Source organism: Magnolia sinica, chromosome 13, assembly GCF_029962835.1.
Source record: "Magnolia sinica isolate HGM2019 chromosome 13, MsV1, whole genome shotgun sequence".
Lineage (NCBI taxonomy): Eukaryota > Viridiplantae > Streptophyta > Magnoliopsida > Magnoliales > Magnoliaceae > Magnolia > Magnolia sinica.
Window position 1 is genome coordinate 10,546,721 of NC_080585.1, and position 19,796 is coordinate 10,566,516.

At 35.1% G+C, this 19,796-nt stretch overlaps 1 non-coding gene across 1 annotated transcript; it reads right to left on the reverse strand.

Moving 5' to 3' along the window:
• Positions 1-12,579: 12,579 nt before the first annotated feature.
• Positions 12,580-12,686, reverse strand: LOC131224513 (small nucleolar RNA R71). The gene has a single exon (XR_009160991.1). It is a non-coding gene; the product is annotated as a small nucleolar RNA R71 (small nucleolar RNA).
• Positions 12,687-19,796: the final 7,110 nt, after the last annotated feature.

The window sequence follows — 19,796 nt, forward strand, 5'->3', positions numbered from 1 at the left end:
TAACGAGATTTCAAATAATTTTAAAATCACCTCATTTAGACACCATTTTATTACTAAAAAGTAGACTCAAAATTATTGTGATACGCCGATACTCATTGTAGATCGTCGGTCCTACAAAACCGATCATAACTCCTTCATTACCTGTTTGATTTGGGTGGTCTTATACTTGTTTGAAAGGTAATTTGATGAGATTTTACATGTATTTATAATCATACTATTTGGACACAATTTAATTGCCCAAAATTGAGCCTAAATTTACTATGATTTGTCGATACTCACTATGAATCACAGATCTCACAAAAAACGATTATAACTCCCTCATTACATATCCTATTTGGGTACTCTTATACTCATTAGAAAGATAATTTGATAAAATTTTTAATACAATTAGAATCACTATATTTGGACACCATTTGATAGCTCAAAAGTAGGCCTAAAGTTCATCATGACATTTATCACCGAATGAGATATTCAAATAAATAAACCTTGGGTCCATCTTTGAGAAATAAAATAGTGTTCAAATGAAGTGATTCCAAATACATTTAAAATGTCATCAAATAACCTTTTCAAGAAATATACAATCGCCCAAATTGAACATGTAACAAGAGAGTTATAATCCTTTTTATAGGATTCGCGATCCACGGTGAGTATTAACGAACCATAGTAACTTTGGGCTCATTTTTGGGTAATCAAGTGGTGTCCAAATGAGGTGATTCCATATCCATTTGAAATTTAATCAAATTATATTTCCAACAAATACAAGATTACCCACATCGATAATGTAACGAGGGTGTTATGATCATTTTCTTAGGATAGGTGATCCATAGTGATTATTGGTGAACTACGGTAACTTTAGGCCCACTTTTGAGCAACCAAATAGTGTTCAAATGAGATGATTCTAAGTTCATTTGAAAAATCATCAAAATACATTTTCAATGAGTACAAGATCACCTAAATCAAGCATGTAACGAGGGAATTATATCCGTTTTCAAGGGACCAAAAATCTTCAAAGAAAAATAAATAAATAAATAAATAAATAAATAAACACTTACAAGATCACTTAAATCATTTGTGGTGGTGGTGCAATGGAGATAGTAGCAGAGATGGTGTGTGCTCTAACAGCATTGACATTGGTGGATGGAGGTGGGTAGGTTGATTGATGACTAGTGGATTTGATGCACGCAAGTTTAAGCCATGAGCAGTGCGGGTTTGGGATGTGTGCGGGACACGATTGAGGCACAAATTAGGTTGCGAGTGGCGATTAGCGCGGGAAATAATTGTTACTGCTCGTCACATTTGTCGTTAACGATAGTGACAAACACAACGATGTCGTGGTGTTGGAAAATTTTGAATGGAAAAATTCTATGAAGATGTAGTGCAATCCAAATCAAGATTCTTCGATGTACTCGAGACCATGTAAAAAAATTGAAGATGGAAGAATTGACTATATCTTTTCATTGAGTATAGCTTTGAATTTATACCAGATAAATGACCTCAAAAGAAAGATTATAGTGAAATCAAATCTATCCTTAGGATTGTCAATGAGCCAAGCTCAAGCCTGTCAAAATAAACAATTTGAAACAGTCTAACCGAAACAGTTCAAAATCTAGGCTGAGGCCACCTCCAGGCTCGGTTGACAATCTTATCTATCTTAAATTAATTACAATCTGATCAAATCTTGACATAAAGGGTAAAAAATCAAAAGACTAAATAAAACTTACCCAATATAGATTAAGCCCTTAACTTCTTTTCCAATAATGTGGACTGCCTATTGTGAGAAATATAGATTTTGAAAACCTCAAAATTATCGTGGGATATCTGCCTATACCACGAGATTTTCAAAATCTCAACAATTTTAAAACTTTCACCATTTTATCGTGATTTTAGTGGAGAAATTACTTCGAAGTTAAAATAATTCAGTTTATACTTTTATATTCATTTTTAAAATTATTTAATAATAATAAATATTTTATTACTAAATAATTTTAATATTTTATTTTCAGCGAAATTTTCCTAATAATATCGTGGAAAGAAGTCAAAATCTGAAAATCTCCTAAGAAATTCCCAGGGAGAAATTGCCTAGAATCAGATTTATCATTATGAGCTCATCTAATGAGCAAACCGATCTGGTACAAAAAATGTACGCACCAATGGACAGCTTAGATCACACACACAATTTTCCACGTGGGATCATGTGGCAGTGCATTATTTGTACCATTATTTCAGTTTGTAGGGAAGGATAGGTTGTCCAAATGTGGTTAGAGAAGGTCATTTTAATAAAAGACAATGACTTTAAGTCGGACATGAAGAGACTGTTGAGTTTGTTGGGCCACACGACAGGGGTAGTACAAGTTAGGAGCCCAATGATAGTGTACTAGAAATGGTGTGTAGGGGCAGGAAAAAACGCTGTAGGGAGAGATGACCGCATGTTTCTAGTTGTGGACCATTTCATGAGGTTCAGGTGTACAAAGCGTAGCCAGATCTGTAAACTATGTTTGTTGGTGGACCACACGAACCAATTAATATCAAGGAATTTTAACCACACGATTCCCAATAATCCTGATTTTACCAAACAATGACTATGAACTTTTATATATATATATATATATATATATATATATATATATTGGTAGTTGTGGGCTAGGACCTGACCTCAATGTTAAAACACGCTATCTCCCACTTCAACTAATTGAAAATAACAAAAACTGCGTGGATTATTTGATACTTCAACTGGGTAGGAAACTTGATATGCAGGCATTTCGAAGATTGTACATATGCATAAAAGAACTCCAATTATTAAGGATACCGTCTCTAAGTCAAAAGTCCCAGAATTAAATTGGTTGAACCATCTGAAGCTCTAATTCAAGTAGGACCCATTGGATGATTTTCATTTTAACCTTCCAATAGATAATCACATAATCAAATAAAGAGTAACTTTTGGTTAATGATAAATCTCAACTAGTACCCATTACCTGAATTTTTTATTTATTTTTGGTACCTTGGATTACTCAAAGGCCATATGGTTTACAAGGTATCAAGGGTCGAGCCTTGGACCACTTACACATACACCATGCTGTCTTTACCAGCTCAATTAGCAAGCTAGAGACCATAGCCTAAAGTTTTTCTCACAAAAAAATATTTTGGGGAGTGAAAATGACCCAAATTTCCTTGTCCGTCTTTTTCCTAAAAAATGGTGAAACAAACCAAGCAATATGGGGCCACCTGATGTGCATATACAGCTGCACCCCACCATGATAATCTATTCATTAAGTGGCCACATGTGAACTTGGATGTTTTTGGCTGGTGTACTTTTTTATGGTGTGGCCCACTTAATGATTGGACCGGCTTGAATTTTGATTTTTGCAATCATCATAATGGGGTGCACCTAATGGATGTGTGGGATGTCATACACAAGCCAGATAGGCTCCAAAATGCTCAACTTAATGGTTTTCTAGAATATATATATAACACTATTTTAGCTATTTTACCTCTAAAAAACACATTTTGGGATCTAAAAAAAAAAAAAAAAAAACATTTTGAGAGTTTCAATTAGTCAAGTTATTGTTTTATTCACTGTGGAAAACGATTATATGTCAGCCATTAAAGATAGCTAGATTAAATTCAAGATACATTGGTGTAGGATACATATGCATGGACAAGCAACAAATCAAAGAGAAAAATATCATGATATTCTTTCATGCTACAAAATTGACCTGAATATCTTCATCTTTTTGTTTTCTCTCTGTCTAAGAAGTGGAGTTTTCCTAACTACTGTGTCTATAATATATCAGTCCAATAGGGTGCACCCACAATGATCAGATAAACCAAAAACCAGGCGGGTCCAATCATTATGTGAGCCACTTGTGAATTTGGAAGTTTTGGTTGTCCTATATTGTTTTTTATTGCGTGACCAACATGATTATTTGACACAAGTGAATTTTTTATTTATCTAATAACCATGGTAGGGTGAGTGGTGACTTGCATGTACACCACATGGGCCTCAAAATGCCTAATCATACCACTTTTACAGAAAAAATAAAAAATAAAAGACGGCATTTGGGTCATTTCACCTCAAAAACCCAAAAACCATGTCTTGGACCTAAAAAATCAAGGCATTGTTCAAAAACCATAAATATCTATTTAATCAATAGATGTGAGGATGAGAAGCGCAATAGTGTTCATGTACATATCCCAGAAAGGTAGAAAAACAATACAAATTCTGGTTATTAAGGTTGTGACACTCCTAGTAATGCGGAAATTCAGTTTTTTTTTCGTCCCACATGATCTACTGCTCGGGGGACGCCCCAATATATTTCTCGGCCTCCCATCACTGAAAAGATCTTACACATCTACTATATTTGAGCATGGCCTCCCATCACTGAAAAGATCTTACACGTCTACTATATTTGAGCATGGTAATCACTGAAAGGAAGTCTCCTTCGATTTTTATTTTTATTTTAACACACGCACCCAATACACACACCCCACGCATGCCGTAGTGGGATTTCACCACCTATGGGTATCGAACCCAAGACCTCGTGTTGAAACTCCTCAGAGTCTACCACTAAGGTAAGGACTTGAACCCAGTCTCCTAAAATTTGAATCTTCACAATTCCCATTCTAAGTTGAATTGCTCTCAAACCCAAGTAGGTAAAGAGAGAAGTACACAGCTTCAAATTTTTCATCTTCAACTCTCACCTATACCAGCAACATTTCAACACGACTCTATAAGCAGATTTGACTAAACATTCTTAATCTTTGTTAAGTTTCTAGAAAATGTTTAAAATGTTTCATGGGGTGCCAATGAAGGAGAGTTGCATCCCAAATATTTTTCAGCTACCTCCTCAGGCCAGATCTGTTTGATAAGGTGGGCCTTTCAACTTTGAAAAGTGTCATCATCATGCCCTTAGAAGAGGCATGGTTCATCAGATGGGGAAGGCATCAAAGGAAGCTTGGAAATGAACCCTAAGGTTAGGAGAAAAAACAAGAATCTTGCAACTGTTGGCATGCATCCTCTATAATATTATAAGATATAAATGTTTTAATTGTGTAACCAAACTAAATTATAACATATTTAACAAAATGTTATACTATACAAGTCACTTGGGTGTTACTTTTATGAAAAACAACCATATAAATTTAGACTAATCATCGATGAATGATATAAAATAGCAATGTCTAAACAAAGAAGGTAGTAGAGCAAGTTTTCATGCGTCAAAATTGTGTATAAAATAAAAAGGCTTTAAAGACATATTTTCGCTAGGAAAATAGTTATTACAAATATGTTTTAAAACTCGACACATTTTACACTGTAAAAATGACAAATGAAGGATCTAAATGTGAAAACAAATGACAAAGAGCATTGATGGACGTATGATTAAATCGAAAATCTTGAAGACAGGTATAATCTTCTTATAGCACTAGTTACTGCAATGAATATTGAGCTTGCTCTCAAGTCAAGAAGATACAACTTTCTATTCTCATGTCTACCAATAATCGTTTGCCTGGTCAGCATATCCTAAATCGCACACCAAGAGAAAAAAAAAAAAAAAAGAGTAACAGAATAATTGAGTTGTTTGGTTAGAGAACTAACAGGCCGTAAAATAAAAGGACAAGAAGGAATATGATCAGTAGAACATACAATAACAAATTAAGCTCTAGAAATCCTTCCCAAACATATGAGAAAAGGATTGATCAGCAAGTTTAATGTAATTAGAGTATATAAATATGATAGAAAGTTGGACTTCGATGGCATCAAAGTCTGCTCAATAGCATCGAATTATCCTCGACAGATATGTTGATTTATAGATTTAAGACATCAATTAACAGTTACATTTCTCATTAATCATATGATCGGTGACCTTGGATTCAATAAACCAAGATCTGCGAAAATAAGAGACAGATCAGGTCACATGGTTGGTAGAAATACCTAAAGGTTCCCTGATAGGGTCATATCCGGTGGAGTAGTATAAAGATTAGTTAGCTCTGGACAAAACTCAAAAATAGGTTGTGTTTTAGGGAGGCATGCACTCCCTCAATTATCCCTATGTTATTCCTTCGCGGAGGCTTCAGCTGTAGATGAGGATGCAAGTCATAACAGTAATATTTGGTGTGTCCACATCTATCACAAGAGCACATTTCCAAATAGTCACGACATGTTGGGTCAGAAGGATCATGATTAATTGGGTTGTTTGTTCGATCTTTAATTAAGAATAATCCTTCCATATTAGGTTTGGATCCTGCAAAAGTAAACCTCTTTAACATATAAAATTACTAAGTAGCAAAGATACATTGAAAATCCTCTTGGCAGACATAATTGTAAACCATCTCAAGTGAGGGTATGGATTCCTTCCTTAAAATTTGAACTTTTTGAGATTCCAAATTCTTACCAAGTCCACCAAAGAATTTAAAGATGTGCATTTTTTCATAGCATTCATGCAAATACGCATAAATAGAAACTTGGGGCATGTACGTAATGATCAATTTCCTACCACCTTTAGGGCGGAAAGGTATAATAAGATTTAAAAGATTGTCCACCTTGTGACAGGTTTGCCATGTACAAAGTAAATATGGGGTTAGGGTTTTAGCCCTTTTTTTCTTTTTCTTTTTTAATACAAATTAGAGATTTTTCCATATAAACTGCCTATCATTTAGTGCATGTCAAAAACTGCATACTTTTATAATTTTTCCAAATAAATGCTCATCTTTTAGATATATAGTCCGGGAGTGACTACTTCGACTTTAACTAACAAATAGTTAACTAAAACAGTTATTAGTAGCCTAAAAGACAGTTTTGTCCCTTTTAACATAGTTTTCATTGTTTTACCCGACTGCACTTAGCGGACATGAGCTCGACTAAGCCAAAGTTTGGTGGGCCCGCTACATTGTCCTTGTTACAGCCATTCCATCCATCATTTTCATGAGCTCATGTTAGGACAATGAACCCAACAAGCTAGGCACATCTAAAAATCAAGTGAGCTACACCACAAGTTATAGTGTGTTTGTACACATACTATTGAAACTTTATTAGGACTCACAAAAATATTAGATAAGGTTGATATTTGTGTTTTCCCTTCATCCTTATGGGCATTGCCCTCACGAAACTGATAAAAGGAATAGATGTTATAAAGACATCACGGTGGGGCCTATGAAGGTTTCAACAGTGGGTATTTTCATCCTCAAGATTTCCTGTGGTGTGGCCCGCCTGAATTTTAGATTTTCTCAGTCTTTACATTCATGTCTTATCTTGAGTTGGTGAAACTAATGGATGAATCAGATGTCAGAAGGACATCATGGTGGGTCCCAAGGAGCTTAGATTATATAAAAATATGTTCATGATACGATAGATGACATTGATCATGGGTTAGTTGAATAGGTGGGTTAGGCCACGAGCTTTTAACATTGAGTATTTTAATCAATTAAAAAATACCGATAGGTATAGCTTTGTGACAGTGAGCACTTACTCTTTTTTTTTTTACATTTTTTACTTTTAACTTTAACTTGGAGGTTTCTAGTAGATGCATTGAATGAGAGATGGTCATGTTCAAAATCCCTTGTTTCTGGACATCAACTGATGATGCATGCAGTATTAACTTTTGGGTTTGCATTCGACGGATTTCAAGAACCACCAAGGTTGGTGGATCCATAGTAAGAACATTAGGAGGAGGTACAAGCACAGGGGTTTGACTGCTGGATTCATATTGTATTGGTGCTCGGATCCTTAGTGGGCATGACGTATAGGGGGGAAATTAAGGATATGAACTGAGTAGGAGCAGCCTATCCGTGGGATTCAATCAAATACAAGGCAACATATGTTAGCAAGGGCATGTATTCGCGTTTTTGTATGCAATTAGGAAAATGCGGGCATACCAAAGTTGTACTCAACTAAATGTTTCATTAAACACTACAGCCCCCACATTGAAATGGACCATTTAAAATTGAATTCTATGATTGAATCACCCTCTCAACCATAAGTTATAACAGTGATCAGGCGATTTACAAAAGGATGGGGGTTAGTCCTTTCTGATATTTTCTTTTTACCTTGTATTTTAAGGACTAATTTTTTCATTGGTAATTGTACTTAATCAATGTATTTCTTAATAAAATGAAAATGAACATATTAAAATAGAAGATGTTAAAATAATGTCACACATATTAAAGTAGAAGATGCTAAAATAATGTCAATTTTATTGATTTATAGATGATATTCAATACAATCGACAAAGTAACAAATAAACTATAAAAAAGAACTAAAATGATAGATAAACACCTAAATTGCCCGTAAGGATAGACAGTCTAGGCGAATGGTCAACAAGACATGACCAAGATGTTTGATATTTCAAATAGGGACTTGGTTGACCGGGATCCAACAAAGAGAGGTTGTAGATATTTATCCTACTTTTAAATGTACTATAGGAGTGATGTTGGACAATAGCGGTACAATTTAAATCTCAAACGTTCTACAGTATGACTAGACAAAAGAAAAATGGCTAAAATTATGCTAAGATAAAAGATAAAGAATGTGAAGATAAATTGTGTTTGGTGTGGATAGGGAGCTTTTCATCGCATTCTCCTTTTATAGCTTCGGGATGTGGTAAAGCCCTCAATGAGTTTCCTTATTGGTCTACGGTCCTTAGCAGCCACGATGCTTAATTGTTCTTTTCATCATCCAAGCCTAGCCAAGAGATCTCCTAACATTAGAAACTATTTTCATTTCTCTTGCCAACATGGTTGGGCTCTATCTCATATGGTTTGGTCATAGATCACTTTCGGATCTCCCCCTTATCATGACCATAAAAATCTGAGGCTTTGATAAGATCAGTCTTGTTAGATCCAAATTGAGATCCAATCCATTAGATCCAATCCGCTCAAATATTGGGCAAGTCTTCAAATCTTTGTAATCATCGCAAGAACTCTGAACATTTTTAGGAAGATCTCTCATTTTGGAAGGATTATGAGAGATCGTCTTACTAAGCATATCTAGATTTGTATTAAGATCCTTGCTTTGATAAATTTTTTATAGATGTGGTGAGTACGGTGCCTTAGCCAAGAACCACATGAATTAATATTACGTGTCATTCGTCGCTTCGTTTCCTCTCGAAACATGAGTACGTTCGATGTTACTACTTTTGGCAGGTGACTTCTCATTGAAGGATAAACAAAAATGATATCCTTAGAAGTGAGTATGAATCTATCTAGGAGTATACATCGAGTCGAACCTAGTCGAGCTAGGAGCTCGGCAACTAGCTAACCTCAGCTTGAATTCGGCTCGACTCGACTCAGTCCTCGAGCTTGACTAGCTAGCTCGGCTCGGTTTGATCAGCAGCTCGGGCCAAGTTCGAGCCAAGATCGAGCCGAGTTCGCCCTTAAGGTATTTCCACAGACACCTAAACTACACCTTCAAAATCCCTCTGTATGTGAAACAGAAGCAATGGTCTTACAGGTATTTTATCAAACACCTTCTAAGCAACATAAAAACTAAGAAAAACCAAGAAAAAAAAAGGATATTTGTTTCATGTACATACCTTCCTTACCACCAGCTACACTTCGTTGAGTCATTTTATCAAACGCTTGGTGAGCAACATCAATGGCAAAGTAATCGAGTCACCAAACTGGTTCAATCCGAGTTCAATTCGAACTGGATTCGATCTGAGTCAAGTCGAGCTGGGGCCTGCTCGAACTAGGCTCGAACTCATTTTCGAGCTCAAAAAATCAGCTCAACTCGGCTTGAACTCAGCTTCAAACCGAGTCGAATCGAGCTTTTTCAAGTCGAGTCGAGCGAGCTAACCGAGCTAGCTTGGTTCGTGTACACCCCTAATTCTATCATTATTAGGCATCTATTTCCAATATGTAATGATAATCTTTTTAGTCCTCAAAGGTGCGTAAAAGATGAGTGTAAACAAAGTCAAACAATTTATGAAACCATATGCACATCCAAGCGAGCCTACCAACTCCCAGATGGATGGGGAAATCATCACTGACTATGTTCGAAATACCCCATGGAACTAGATAAGGGTGGATCCCTGGAGGCCCAGTACAATGTTTGTGTTTTAATCCACGGTGTCCATCTGTTTTATATACACGCTTATTTTAATGCATGAGCCCAATTTGAAGCGTAGCTAAATCTTACGCAGACCACTGTTGAGACTCAAATATTGCATTATTTTCTCCATTTATATCTTAGTTTTATGAACATAAATCATCTTAATATTCTATTTTACTCATGTATGTGTTGCAAGTTGAATTTAAGAGCTTGGATTAAAAAAAATGCTAAAAAGTAAGAATTTGATGCTAAAAAATCACCAAGGCAAGGTATGGATCTTGGGAAACAAAGATTGAAGAATTCATATGCCAAAGATCCAAGAAAACCAAGTGAGGTATGAAAAGAATCGAAGATTTGAAGTAAAGAATCCTGAAATCGTCCTGAAAAGTGTATTCTAAAGCTCTGAAATCTATTTTGGAAAACTATGCAGCAGGAAGTCTGTTTTAAACAAACTATGCAGCAAGAAGTCTATTTTGGAAAAATATATATAGTTAAGGCATATTCTAGGGTTTTCAACTTTATACGAAAATTGGAGTTCCCTACTTATAAATAGGGCCTCTTAGGGCATTCTTAAACATCATTAGAAGCATTCAAGAGAAATATTTAGAATTTTTTAAGAGTTTTTAGTTTTATAAAAGCTTTATAAGTTGGTTTTTTTTTTTTAGATATTTTCTATTTGCATTTTTTTCTTCTTTCTTTCTTGTTGCTTTTTATTTTTGCAATTTAATTATGTTTTTCTTAGTTCCTTCTAGCCCAAGCTAGAAGGGAAGCACATGGGTTTAATAATTTTTTAAGATTATGATGATTGATTGTTTTAATGATGAGAAGAATGGTGTATGCATGTTATCTATTATTTAAGTTTTGTTTTTTATCCTCTTGTAAGATGCATATGTTTCCATCATATGAGATCCACATTAATGGATAGGCTTACCCTAGATCAATCAGATTTCCTAGATAGGAGATGTTCTCAACCTGTTATATTTCTTTGATATTCATTATCCTATAGATATTAAATACTTAAAATCACTGACGCTTGAGAATATATGTCAATGGTGCAAATTCATTATTATCTAATCTTTTATATCATTTATTAAAATATTTAAAGTGTTTTATTTTCCGATTAGGCTGACCATAGTGTTCAGATCCTAGTTGTGTTATCCAAGTCATCATGATTTTGGAACATTAACCTATGTGTGGAACTTTGAAGCTTAGGTGTTATTTTATTCAGTTGAATTACATCCATTCAAAAATCTCAAAATCAAATCATCAGATTAATTTTTATTACTTAGTTTGTTTTGCATTTGATTTTTTTTTCTTCTCACAATTCATCTCCCTGTGGGATCGACCCTGTATTCACGGGATACTACTTACAAACCTCTACACTTGGAGGCAAGCAATCAAGTTTTTGGCACCGTTGCCGGGGAGAGACTGAGATAGATCAGATCTGTGCAAGATAGTTAAGGTAAGTTCTCTTCTAAACCCTCCAGATTTTCTGTATTTTTTTAATTTTTTTTCTTTTCTTTTTCTTTGAAAATAAATTCAGTTGAGTCTTTCAAGCACTAACTATGACATAAGGTTGCCCTGCTTGGAATTTTATCACCCAAGTGTTATGGTTGTCCTACAGTTGCTGTTTGACCACAAAGATCATCCGCTGAATCTATTTTTCAGATTAACATAGTTTAATTTCTGCATTAGTTTTACTTTTATTTATTTATTTATTTATTTTGTGGACTGAACCCTCATGGTCGGCCCTGCCACCTGGGTTGTTGATTTATCTTGCTTTGTGGATTGAACCCTCATGGTCGGCCCTGCCACCTGGGTTGTTGATTTATTTTGCTTTGTGGATTGAACCCTCATGGTTGGCCCTGCCACCTGGGTTGTTAATTTAAGTTTTTATTTTTATTTTAAGTATCATACTTGCTATTTGAATTAGTAGTATTTGTTGTGTGGTGTGGATGGGTTATGTCCCATTGGAGTAGGGATCAAAACAATCGACTCTCCTCTGAAGGGGGACTAGTTCCAGGCCTTGATCATTCACTTAGAAGAGGCATTCAACATCACTTGGATTCTATGGCAGACCCAGTTGATAATTCAAATCCAAATCTGCCTGATCCAACTATAAATCAAAATAATCCTCCTCTTGAGGATGAAAATGAAGTTCATAAGAATGTGTTAAATCAACCACGGACTTTACGTGAACATTTACACCCTGAAAGATCAACTTTACCATCTGCATAGTGTTCCCTACTCACACAGGGAACATTGATTTTAAATCAAGTGTGATTCAATTAATTCCTAAATTTCATGGCTTAAATTCTGAAAGCCCCTACTTGCACCTCAATGACTTTGAGGAAGTAATTGCAACGTTACAAGTAAATAATGACAATAGGGATGTACTTAAGCTTAGGTTATTCTCATTTTCTCTAAAGGATCGGGGCAAAGCATGGCTTAACTCTCTAAGACCTAATATCATCACTTCATGGCAAGCCTTAAGTAGAGAGTTTTTGAAAAAGTTCTTTCCCGAGCACAAAACAAATGCACTAAAACAAGAAATCATGTCATTCTCCCAAAAGGGGAATGAACTATTTTTTCAAGCTTGAGAGCGCTTCAAAGACATTCTAATTACTTGTCCACATCATGGTTATGAACCATGGCACGTGATTGATGCTTTCCGAAAGGGGCTCACCATGGATACTCGTAAGTTCATAGAGATGATGTGTGGTGGAACCTTTCTTGACAAAGATCATAATGAGGCTTGGGATTTTTTAGATATGTTAGCAGAGAATATGCAGATATGGGATGTCTCTGCTAAATCAGACCAAACTAGACTCATTCCTAGAGAGAAAGCGAGAATGTATGTCCTAAGAGAGGAAGACGACCTTAATGCAAAATTCGCTGCATTTGCTAGAAAGGTCGAAGCCTTGAAAATTAGGAAGGTTGATATGGTTAAAGCAAATACTTCTTTAGGTAATTTTTGTAGCATTTGTGGTGGTACAGACCATGACACAAAGGATTGTCCAATAATCTCAATTGTACAAAATATCACGCATGAGCATGATTAAGCAAATGCTATAAATAATTACTAAAGGTCAGTTATGCAACTAATGGGAAACACGTATAATCCAAATTGGCGTAACCATCCTAATCTTAGTTGGAGGAATGGACCACAAATTAATGCATCCAATGCATCTCAAATGCCTCCACAAAATAACTTCTTTGGGGCACCTAACAATGCACCATATGTGCCCCCGCCAAAGCGATCATCTGTGGAGGATGCATTGACCACATTCATGAACTCTCAAGCTCAAATGAATCAGTCTCTAATCCAATCAAATCAGGAATTAAAGACAGCTGTTGCTAGGATTGAAACTCAACTAAATGCTAGGGAAAAAGGTACCATTCCTTCTCAACCTGTGCCAAACCCTAGAAACACACATTTCATAGGAGACTCAAATCCAAGTGAGCTACATCATGAACAAGCTAAGGCCATCAATACCTTGAGAAGTGGAAAAGAGGTCGATAACAAGATAATGCAACCGGTAGAAATACCAGAGGATGAGCCACTGTCTCAAGAAAATGATGAACCGGCTATGGTTCAAGAGCCGCAACAGTAAAAGGATAAAGAGACTAAGTCATATGAGCCTCCAATTCCGTTCTCATCTAGACTTTGGAATCCAACTGTCCCCATGAAATATCAAGAGGTGTTGGATGTGCTCCAAAAGGTTACTGTCAATATTCCTCTGCTTGATACTATTAGACAAATTCCATCATATGTTAAATATCTCAAGGACTTGTGCACTGTAAAGAGGAAATTAAATGTGTACAAAAAGGCCTTCCTTACTGAGAAAGTGAGCGCTATCATTTAACAAATGGTTGTGCCCAAATACAAAGACCCGGGAAGTCCCACTATTCCTTGTATTATTGGTAATTTTCAAATTGAGCATGCTTTGCTAGATTTGGGTGCAAGTGTCAACTTAGTACCTTATTCGGTTTACAAACAAATGGGGTTAGGCGAGCTTAAACCAACCACAATTATACTCCAACTCTCTGACCGCTCTATTAAGGTACTAAGGAGAATTTTAGAGGACGTGCTAATCCAAGTGGAGAAATTCTACTTCCCCGTAGATTTTATTGTACTAGACACTGAACCATGTGTAAATGCTAGTGCTTAAGTTCCCATCATTTTAAGCCGCCCATTCCTAGAAACTTCAAATGCAATCATAAATTGCAGGAATGGAATGATGAACTTGTCTTTTGGTAACATGACTCTAGAGCCAAATATTTTCAATCTATGTAAGCAGCCCATTGATAATAATGAGATCCATGAGCTGAATTTCATGGACTGTTTGATAGAAGAAGAGGAATTGGAACCTGGTCTAACTGAGGAATTGATTCAAGTCATTGTAGACTTGAAAAATTCTGATTTAGAAAAAGTACTTGTTGAAATTTCTGATGATAATGAGAGCACTACCACCCAGGACATTGGTATGTTCCAATGGAGACCGCGCACTCAAATCCTATCTATAGAGGACTTGCGACCTCTGCTATCACCAACCAATGTTCCAAAGCTTGATTTAAAACAACTATCAAATGAGCTTAAATATGTATACTTAGGTGAAAATAAAACTTATCCTATGGTGATTTCTTCATTTTTAGAGAAGGATCAAGAGATTAAATTGTTGAAAGTTCTAAGGGACCACAAATGAGCCTTGGGCTGGACCATTTCTGACATTAAAGGTATAAGCCCTTCCATATGAACCCATCGGATCCACTTCGATGATGATGCCAAACTAATTAGACAACCTCAAAGGCGTCTCAATCCAAACATGATGGAAGTTGTAAAAAATGATGTGATCAAATTATTGGATGTGAGAATCATCTACGCAATATCCGATAATGTTTGGGTGAGTCCAACTCAAGTAGTCCCAAAGAAATCTGGAATAACTATTGTGCAGAATTCTAATAATGAACTCATACTAACACGTGTCACCACTGGTTGGCGTGTTTGCATTGACTATAAAAAAATTGAACCAGGTCACAAAGAATGACCATTTCCTTCTACCATTCATTGATCAAGTTTTAGAGAGGGTAGTATGTCACTCCTTTTATAGCTTTCTTAATGGATATTCTGGATATAACCAAATAGATATAGCCCTAGAAGACCAAGAGAAAACCACGTTCACTTGTCCATTTGGCACGTTGGATTGTGTAACGTCCCAATAACTTTTCAACGGTGTATGTTAAGTATTTTTTCAAACATGATTGGAAAATTTCTTGAGGTTTTCATGGACGACTTGTCTGTATTGGGGAGTAGTTTTGAGGAATGCCTCAACAATTTATCTTATATCTTATTTAGGTGTGAAGAGAAACACCTTGTCTTAAATTGGGAGAAATGTCATTTCATGGTTCAAAGGGAATTGTTTTGGGCCATGTTATCTCTAAAAATGGAATCGAGATAAATCGCTCAAAACTCGACATTATAGCTAATTTACCTATCCCCCGAACTGTTAGAGATATTAGATCACTTATAGGGCATGCTGGTTTTTATAGAAGATTCATCAAGGACTTTAATCTCATTACTAGACCCTTGACTAATCTTCTTCAAAAGGATGTTCCATTTAAGTAGACAAATGAGTATGCAAGTGTCTTTAATAAAATTAAATCATCCCTTATCATTGCACCTATCATGAATCCACTAGATTGGACACTTCCTTTTGAACTAATGTGCGATGCAAGTAATTATGTCATAGGGGCTGTTTTAGGCCAAAGGAAAGATAAACGACCCTACGTTATTCACTATGCGAGAAGAACTCTAAACTCGGTTCAAGTGAACTACTCAACAACTGAAAAAGAATTACTTGCAGTAGTTTTTGCTTTGGATAAGTTTAGGTCCTACTTGCTGGGATCCAAAGTGGTCATTTTCACGGATCACTCAGCTTTGAAATATTTGCTATCTAAGAAGGATGCAAAAACGAGACTTTTGAAATGGATCCTCCTACTCCAAGAATTTGACTTAGAGATAAAAGATAAGAAAAGATTAGAAAACATAGTGGTTGATCACCTTTCTAGATTGGTGTTAGATGATTCCATTGAGGAGATACATATCTAGGACACTTTCCCTGATAAACAATTATTTGCGATCTCTAAATTGCCTTGGTATGCGGATATAGTGAACTATCTTGTAACGGGAAAAATGTCGTATCATTGGAAGTCACAAGATAGGAAGCGTTTTGAAACCGAGGTTATGAACTTCTTCTGGGATGACCCGTATTTATATAAATATGGGACTGATCAAATTTTTAGACGTTGTGTCCCAGAAGATGAAGTTCAAAGTGTTATTTCTTTTTGCCACATGGAAGCATGTGGTGGCCATTTTTCTGCTAAGAAAATCACTGCAAAAATCCTGCAGTGTGGTTTTTACTAGCCCACCATGTTTAAAGACACCTATGCTTTCTGTATTGCTTGTGATAAATGTCAAAGGTTGGGAAGAGTGTCCTAGCGCAACATGATGCATTTATCCCCAATTTTACCATTGGAGATTTTTGATTGTTAGGGTATTGATTTTATGGGTCCATTTCCATCTTCTTTTAGATTTCTTTATATATTGGTTGGTGTGGACTATATTTCAAAGTAGATTGAGGCAGTTCCAAGTAGGACCAATGACAACAAAATGGTCATACGATTCCTCAAGGAAAATATTTTTGCTAGATTTGGAACTTCAAAAGCCATCATTGGTGATGGCGGGTCTCACTTTTGCAATAGAACATTTGAGGCTTTGATGAAGAAATATGGCATCAAGCATAAAGTGAGCACCCCATACCACCCACAAACGAGTGGGCAAGCTGAGATTTCTAATCGAGAAATCAAACACATTTTAGAGAAAACTATAAGGCCAGATAGGAAGGATTGGTCCCTCAGACTATCCGACGCTTTATGGGCTTATAAGACTGTTTATAAGACCTCGATTGGAATGTCTCCATACAGATTGGTGTATGGAAAGGCGTGCCACTTGCCTGTGGAATTGGAACATAGAGCCGACTGGGCAATAAAGAAATTAAACTTTAATATGGATCAAGCAAGTGGACAAAGAAAATTAGAGTTGAATGAATTAGAGGAGTTGAGGAGAGACTCCTATGAAAATTCTAAAATCTACAAAGAGAGGACCAAAGCTTTTCATGACAAAAATATCCTGAGGAAGAATTTTGAACCTTAGCAAAAGGTCCTATTGTACAATTCTTGTCTCCAGTTCTTTCCGGGAAAGTTAAGATCAAGATGGACAGGCCCCTTTATTGTGAAGAATGTTTATACTCATGGGGCTATTAAAATTGAGAATCCACGTAATGACAATGTATACAAGGTTAATGGTCAGATATTGAAGCCTTATATGGAAAACTTTCATGTGGGAGAGGAGTCATTTCTTCTTCATGAGCCAGAATATTCAGATTGATGCTCCTGGTCTGACGGAGCATTTGTGAAGGATTTGTATCATATTCAATTTTTTTAGTGTCACATAGTATGTGAGTTTTTCATGGTAGGTATTATCTACCCTTTCTTTTATTTTTATATTCTCTGCATTACATTATCATTACATTGAGGACAATGTAGATTTTAGGTTGGGGGGTGTGGATAGTCATCCATGGGAAATTTTTTTTTTTTTTTGGATTTCAGTTTATTTTATTTTATTTTTATTATTTTTAGGTTTTAGTTAGGTTTAAGTTTATTTTTTTTAGGTTTATAGAAAAAAAAAATTCAACATTTTCAAAATAATATTTTTATATACAAGAATGTGAACATGATATTTTGCGAATTCCAAAGGCAAAATTAATACTTAGTCTAGATTGATAGTAGTCAGAAATCTGATAATTGAAAATTATAGACTTGAGTTCAACTATCTAATCACTAGTTTAAAGTGAGTTGTAATTTGATGTACTGAATTCACAATACACCCTATCTAACTAAGTGAGGAATATGATATGTGAACTAGAATAACAACTTTTGATTCAAACAAGGTTGAATGAACTAGTACCATTGATATATATTTAAAAGAGAGAATATTAAAAGAAAAAAAAAGAGTGATGGAAAAAAGAAATTTTTATTATAGAGGATGAATGCAATGACCATAACAATCGTGTCAGTAATCCGGAGTAAGGATACCTAAGTATCCATTACTGTTACCATTACAAGTACGATACCTTAGGTTATGAAGCAAACCCGATGGGAATCTTCATCTAAGGGTGGTCTATAATAATGAAGATATAATAATAAAAGAAGAAATGTCATGAAAAAAAATGAGATAACTAGAGATTTCATATTCTTAGGATGATTGAAAGGAGTTAGGATAGGGAACATGCATATTTCGCAAAGTTAGACTAGTGTCACGGAGCACCTGAGGATATTAGATCATAACTATTCTAAATTTTGATTAGGTCTTTGAACTCAAAGATGTAATGGATTAGAAAATTGAAATTCTAACTAACTTCAGACTTAGGTTAAGTATTATTTTATTTTGGAATTCATATGATGAATAGGGGCATAATTGTATAAATTTTTTAGTGTTGAATTATTTTTCTTGTTTTCAATGTTTGTGGGTAACATTTTTGGAAACCCTCACAAGACTATAACTTATCTACTAGGGGAAACCTAGAGGTTTAAAGACTTATTGCATATACTAAATGCAATCGAGATTACCTGTAAAAGTGGTGTAGTTAGAATTTTTTTCATTTTTATTTTTTTTAAAAAAATTAATTTTTATTTTTATTTTTCTTCGCTTATTTTGCTCGGGACTAGCAAAATGCTGGTTGGGGGTGTGTTGAGACTCAAATATTGCATAATTTTCACCATTTATATCTTAGTTTTATGAACATAAATCATCTTAATATTCTATTTTACTCATGTATGTGTTGCAAGGTGAATTTAAGAGCTTGGATTGAAAAAGGGTGCTAAAAAGTAAGAATTTGATGCTCAAAATCACCAAGGCAAGGGATGGATCTTAGGAAACAAAGATTGAAGAATTCACAGGCCAAAGATCCAAGAAAACCAAGTGAGGAATGAAAAGAATCGAAGATTTGAAATAAAGAATCCTGAAATCGTCCTGAAAAGTGTATTCTAAAGCTCTGAAGTCTATTTTGAAAAACTAAACGCAGCAGGAAGTCTGTTTTAAATGAACTATGCAGCAAGAAGTCTATTTTAAAAAAATACGTATATTTGAGGCATTTTTCAGGGTTTTTAACTTTGTACGAAAATTGGAGTTCCCTACTTATAAATAAGGCCTTCTAGGGCATTCTTAAACATCATTAGAAGCATTCAAGAGAAATATTTAGGATTTTTTAAGAGTTTTTAGTTTTATTAAAGCTTCATAAGTTGTTTTTTTTTTTTAATATAGATCTTTTCTATTTGTATTTTTTTCTTCTTTTTTTTCTTGTTGCTTTTTATTTCTGCAATTTAATTATGTTTTTCTAAGTTCCTTCTAGCCTAAGATAGAAGGGAAGCACGTGGGTTTAATAATTTTTTAAGATTATGATGATTGATTGTTTTAATGATGAAAAGAATGGTGTATGCATGTTATCTATTATTTAAGTTTTGTTTTTTATCCTCTTGTAAGATCCATATGTTTCCATCATATGAGATCCACATTGATGGATAGGCTTACCCTATATTAATCAGATTTCCTACATAGGAGATGTTCTTAACCTATTATATTTCTTTAATATTCATTATCCTATAGATATTGAATACTTAAAATCACTGGCGCTTG